Raw genomic sequence first — 6149 nt, forward strand, 5'->3', positions numbered from 1 at the left:
GGTGCCACTCGAGGCCCAAACCAATTCTGGTTATCGCTTCTCGGCCTTTTGGCTAAGATCAAGTGTAGTATCTGTTCTTATCAGTTTAATATCTGATACGTCCCCTATCTGGGGACCATATATTAAATGGATTTTTAGAACAGGGAGATGGAAAAAGAGCTTGCTCTGTCCACTCCACGCATTGACCTGGTATTGCAGTACCTCCAGGAACGGTGCACCCCTTCTTAACCCAGTTTCCAAAAGCAGAACTCAATTCACCTGATTCATATTAGCCCGATTTAATGAATTGGAAGAAAGCATACGTCTTCATATGCACCTCAATTTGGCCCATTCACTTTTCACACTTCCTCCTTTTGTTTTTTATCTTTCACACTTTTGACTTTCTTTATTCATCCAAATAGCAAACTCATCACCACTCAACCTGACCAACTCGGCTATGTCCCCGTGCTGCAGTTCTCTGTCTTATCTAGATCATTTGCAATTGAATGGAATAGATCCCTTTTGGACAAAGTGGATTCACCTGCTGCTGCAGTGACCACAGGTGTGATAACATCTAGAATTGGCATCTGGTGCGATCTCTCCGCTTCCACTCCAAAGAAAGTTACCTGTTTATTCCTATCATGCATTGGTTTTTGGGGTTTTCTTTGAGTAATGATGATCTCTTTAGTAGTCTGTTGGCGCCCTCTCCTGGAGGAATAGTTTGCTTGCTCTTGGACATTCTAAAAGAGAGGTCATGATAGACATTGAGCTTCTGAGCTCAATTGGGGACAGTCATGGGTGATGAATGTTTGCAACCTACTGCGAAGCCTCATACCGCAATATAAGGAACGTCAAATACTAAGAAAGGGCGGCCTATGAAAGAATTACTACTTTCAATAAGTACACTTAAACGGCTAATTGGGAATAGAAAAACTGTAAAAAGCCCTCTGAGAAAGCCCCCCTCTAACCTTTGATAGTAAGCTTTTCTGTAGTCTGCCTGTTGATGTATTTTCCGTTTGAACTGTGCACAACATGAAGAGACGGAACACTGGCGGCTTGTCACAATGCCCCCCGATGACATCACAATAGCGCTGCTGCCTAGAAAACAAGCTGCGCAGAAGAAGTTGTTCTTTGGGTGGGAGGGTGGGCTAGTGGAAGGAGGGGGCAATCTCTTTTTTTCCCGGGTGGTAGGGGGATGACAGGAGAAGGGAAGCGGGTGGTGAGAAAGGTACAGAGGGCAGGGTTTGGGGGCTGGGAAGGAAAGGGAAAAGATTAGGGTTTGGGGATGATGAAAGGGCTTTCTACGGGTAAGGATGGCAAAGGGTGGCAGTGACGGAAAGTCAGGCAACCTGTCCTGTCCGTCTTTTTGTATCGTGAATTGGAAAGACTGCAAGGGGGAGGGGAGTTGCTTGCGCCCTAAAGGAGGAGTTATTCAGATTCATTGCAGTGGGCGGCGGCTGCAAAACGCACCATTCTTCTTGTTTTGGCTCTGCAAAGCAGCCTTTTCAAGGGTTGGCTTGGGTGACAAAATGTCTTGTGTAGGCGTGGGTTTGTCTCCCTCTCGCTCTCTCTCCCTAAGATGTGTCCGGCATAGGCCAGGGTGCCACTCGAGGCCCAAACCAATTCTGGTTATCGCTTCTCGGCCTTTTGGCTAAGATCAAGTGTAGTGTTGTTCGAAGAGGTGGTTTAAGCTCCAGGCCACCTTAGTACAATGATACAATGCACACTGGAAGGTTGCGCTTGCTAGTACTCTGGGTGGATAGTATATTCATCTAGAGGAAAACATGGCCCTACCAGGATCGAGGCTATTAGACTGAGTAAGGGTGGGGGGCTATGGTACAACGTGCCCCAGGACTGACGACCCTGGAGTGAGTCTGAGCTTGCTGGCTTGGGACCCCGGCAAGCCTTGGGCTCTGTAGCACACCGTACCTTGCCTTTTCATACTTTTTGAGCATATTACCCTATCCCGGCCTTCTGGCTAGGAAGGGAAATTTTTATAATCCCGGTCGGAGGTCTGGTCAGCTTTGGGCTGAGAAACTAACACCCGGTTGGAGGTCTGGGTCAGCTTCGGCTGAGAAACCAACACCCGGTTGGAGGTCTGGGTCAGCTTCGGCTGAGAAACCAACACCCGGTTGGAGGTCCGGTTAGCCTTGGGCTGAGAAACCAACACCGGTTGACGGTCCGGGCAGTTTCGGCTGCGAAACCAACAACTAGTAGCTCTCTACTCCACTTGGGTAAGATGCCTGGGTGGACGCTGGGAGCAACGACAAGGCTCAACCAGGCTTCGGCTTGGGGGAGCACCGAAGATCCCTGACCCTTGCTGTGGCCTTCTGGCTCGGAGGGACGGGGTTGATTTTTGGGGACCCTCTCCTCACGGTGGGGTCCACACGAATCCTAGCCTTTGCACTGTTTTTGGTGTGACTTCGGTCATGCATTTTTTGTGGTGCTTTGGAAAGCTTCATTAAATCAAAAAATCTGTTCTTATCAGTTTAATATCTGATACGTCCCCTATCTGGGGACCATATATTAAATGGATTTTTAGAACAGGGAGATGGAAAAAGAGCTTGCTCTGTCCACTCCACGCATTGACCTGGTATTGCAGTACCTCCAGGAACGGTGCACCCCTTCTTAACCCAGTTTCCAAAAGCAGAACTCAATTCACCTGATTCATATTAGCCCGATTTAATGAATTGGAAGAAAGCATACGTCTTCATATGCACCTCAATTTGGCCCATTCACTTTTCACACTTCCTCCTTTTGTTTTTTATCTTTCACACTTTTGACTTTCTTTATTCATCCAAATAGCAAACTCATCACCACTCAACCTGACCAACTCGGCTATGTCCCCGTGCTGCAGTTCTCTGTCTTATCTAGATCATTTGCAATTGAATGGAATAGATCCCTTTTGGACAAAGTGGATTCACCTGCTGCTGCAGTGACCACAGGTGTGATAACATCTAGAATTGGCATCTGGTGCGATCTCTCCGCTTCCACTCCAAAGAAAGTTACCTGTTTATTCCTATCATGCATTGGTTTTTGGGGTTTTCTTTGAGTAATGATGATCTCTTTAGTAGTCTGTTGGCGCCCTCTCCTGGAGGAATAGTTTGCTTGCTCTTGGACATTCTAAAAGAGAGGTCATGATAGACATTGAGCTTCTGAGCTCAATTGGGGACAGTCATGGGTGATGAATGTTTGCAACCTACTGCGAAGCCTCATACCGCAATATAAGGAACGTCAAATACTAAGAAAGGGCGGCCTATGAAAGAATTACTACTTTCAATAAGTACACTTAAACGGCTAATTGGGAATAGAAAAACTGTAAAAAGCCCTCTGAGAAAGCCCCCCTCTAACCTTTGATAGTAAGCTTTTCTGTAGTCTGCCTGTTGATGTATTTTCCGTTTGAACTGTGCACAACATGAAGAGACGGAACACTGGCGGCTTGTCACAATGCCCCCCGATGACATCACAATAGCGCTGCTGCCTAGAAAACAAGCTGCGCAGAAGAAGTTGTTCTTTGGGTGGGAGGGTGGGCTAGTGGAAGGAGGGGGCAATCTCTTTTTTTCCCGGGTGGTAGGGGGATGACAGGAGAAGGGAAGCGGGTGGTGAGAAAGGTACAGAGGGCAGGGTTTGGGGGCTGGGAAGGAAAGGGAAAAGATTAGGGTTTGGGGATGATGAAAGGGCTTTCTACGGGTAAGGATGGCAAAGGGTGGCAGTGACGGAAAGTCAGGCAACCTGTCCTGTCCGTCTTTTTGTATCGTGAATTGGAAAGACTGCAAGGGGGAGGGGAGTTGCTTGCGCCCTAAAGGAGGAGTTATTCAGATTCATTGCAGTGGGCGGCGGCTGCAAAACGCACCATTCTTCTTGTTTTGGCTCTGCAAAGCAGCCTTTTCAAGGGTTGGCTTGGGTGACAAAATGTCTTGTGTAGGCGTGGGTTTGTCTCCCTCTCGCTCTCTCTCCCTAAGATGTGTCCGGCATAGGCCAGGGTGCCACTCGAGGCCCAAACCAATTCTGGTTATCGCTTCTCGGCCTTTTGGCTAAGATCAAGTGTAGTATCTGTTCTTATCAGTTTAATATCTGATACGTCCCCTATCTGGGGACCATATATTAAATGGATTTTTAGAACAGGGAGATGGAAAAAGAGCTTGCTCTGTCCACTCCACGCATTGACCTGGTATTGCAGTACCTCCAGGAACGGTGCACCCCTTCTTAACCCAGTTTCCAAAAGCAGAACTCAATTCACCTGATTCATATTAGCCCGATTTAATGAATTGGAAGAAAGCATACGTCTTCATATGCACCTCAATTTGGCCCATTCACTTTTCACACTTCCTCCTTTTGTTTTTTATCTTTCACACTTTTGACTTTCTTTATTCATCCAAATAGCAAACTCATCACCACTCAACCTGACCAACTCGGCTATGTCCCCGTGCTGCAGTTCTCTGTCTTATCTAGATCATTTGCAATTGAATGGAATAGATCCCTTTTGGACAAAGTGGATTCACCTGCTGCTGCAGTGACCACAGGTGTGATAACATCTAGAATTGGCATCTGGTGCGATCTCTCCGCTTCCACTCCAAAGAAAGTTACCTGTTTATTCCTATCATGCATTGGTTTTTGGGGTTTTCTTTGAGTAATGATGATCTCTTTAGTAGTCTGTTGGCGCCCTCTCCTGGAGGAATAGTTTGCTTGCTCTTGGACATTCTAAAAGAGAGGTCATGATAGACATTGAGCTTCTGAGCTCAATTGGGGACAGTCATGGGTGATGAATGTTTGCAACCTACTGCGAAGCCTCATACCGCAATATAAGGAACGTCAAATACTAAGAAAGGGCGGCCTATGAAAGAATTACTACTTTCAATAAGTACACTTAAACGGCTAATTGGGAATAGAAAAACTGTAAAAAGCCCTCTGAGAAAGCCCCCCTCTAACCTTTGATAGTAAGCTTTTCTGTAGTCTGCCTGTTGATGTATTTTCCGTTTGAACTGTGCACAACATGAAGAGACGGAACACTGGCGGCTTGTCACAATGCCCCCCGATGACATCACAATAGCGCTGCTGCCTAGAAAACAAGCTGCGCAGAAGAAGTTGTTCTTTGGGTGGGAGGGTGGGCTAGTGGAAGGAGGGGGCAATCTCTTTTTTTCCCGGGTGGTAGGGGGATGACAGGAGAAGGGAAGCGGGTGGTGAGAAAGGTACAGAGGGCAGGGTTTGGGGGCTGGGAAGGAAAGGGAAAAGATTAGGGTTTGGGGATGATGAAAGGGCTTTCTACGGGTAAGGATGGCAAAGGGTGGCAGTGACGGAAAGTCAGGCAACCTGTCCTGTCCGTCTTTTTGTATCGTGAATTGGAAAGACTGCAAGGGGGAGGGGAGTTGCTTGCGCCCTAAAGGAGGAGTTATTCAGATTCATTGCAGTGGGCGGCGGCTGCAAAACGCACCATTCTTCTTGTTTTGGCTCTGCAAAGCAGCCTTTTCAAGGGTTGGCTTGGGTGACAAAATGTCTTGTGTAGGCGTGGGTTTGTCTCCCTCTCGCTCTCTCTCCCTAAGATGTGTCCGGCATAGGCCAGGGTGCCACTCGAGGCCCAAACCAATTCTGGTTATCGCTTCTCGGCCTTTTGGCTAAGATCAAGTGTAGTATCTGTTCTTATCAGTTTAATATCTGATACGTCCCCTATCTGGGGACCATATATTAAATGGATTTTTAGAACAGGGAGATGGAAAAAGAGCTTGCTCTGTCCACTCCACGCATTGACCTGGTATTGCAGTACCTCCAGGAACGGTGCACCCCTTCTTAACCCAGTTTCCAAAAGCAGAACTCAATTCACCTGATTCATATTAGCCCGATTTAATGAATTGGAAGAAAGCATACGTCTTCATATGCACCTCAATTTGGCCCATTCACTTTTCACACTTCCTCCTTTTGTTTTTTATCTTTCACACTTTTGACTTTCTTTATTCATCCAAATAGCAAACTCATCACCACTCAACCTGACCAACTCGGCTATGTCCCCGTGCTGCAGTTCTCTGTCTTATCTAGATCATTTGCAATTGAATGGAATAGATCCCTTTTGGACAAAGTGGATTCACCTGCTGCTGCAGTGACCACAGGTGTGATAACATCTAGAATTGGCATCTGGTGCGATCTCTCCGCTTCCACTCCAAAGAAAGTTACCTGTT

General features: G+C 47.0%; 4 non-coding genes across 4 annotated transcripts; all 4 read left to right on the forward strand.

The window, feature by feature from the left end:
- Positions 1 to 32: 32 nt before the first annotated feature.
- Positions 33 to 223, forward strand: LOC142280548 (U2 spliceosomal RNA). The gene has a single exon (XR_012742792.1). It is a non-coding gene; the product is annotated as a U2 spliceosomal RNA (small nuclear RNA).
- Positions 224 to 2412: 2189 nt separating this feature from the next.
- On the forward strand, positions 2413 to 2606 carry LOC142280555 (U2 spliceosomal RNA). Its single transcript, XR_012742798.1, has one exon. It is a non-coding gene; the product is annotated as a U2 spliceosomal RNA (small nuclear RNA).
- Positions 2607 to 3993: 1387 nt separating this feature from the next.
- LOC142280549 (U2 spliceosomal RNA) lies at positions 3994 to 4184 on the forward strand. Its single transcript, XR_012742793.1, has one exon. It is a non-coding gene; the product is annotated as a U2 spliceosomal RNA (small nuclear RNA).
- Positions 4185 to 5571: 1387 nt separating this feature from the next.
- LOC142280550 (U2 spliceosomal RNA) lies at positions 5572 to 5762 on the forward strand. Its single transcript, XR_012742794.1, has one exon. It is a non-coding gene; the product is annotated as a U2 spliceosomal RNA (small nuclear RNA).
- The last annotated feature ends 387 nt before the right edge of the window (positions 5763 to 6149 follow it).

The sequence above is a fragment of the Anomaloglossus baeobatrachus genome, unplaced genomic scaffold (assembly GCF_048569485.1).
Source record: "Anomaloglossus baeobatrachus isolate aAnoBae1 unplaced genomic scaffold, aAnoBae1.hap1 Scaffold_4569, whole genome shotgun sequence".
Taxonomy (NCBI): Eukaryota; Metazoa; Chordata; class Amphibia; order Anura; family Aromobatidae; genus Anomaloglossus; species Anomaloglossus baeobatrachus.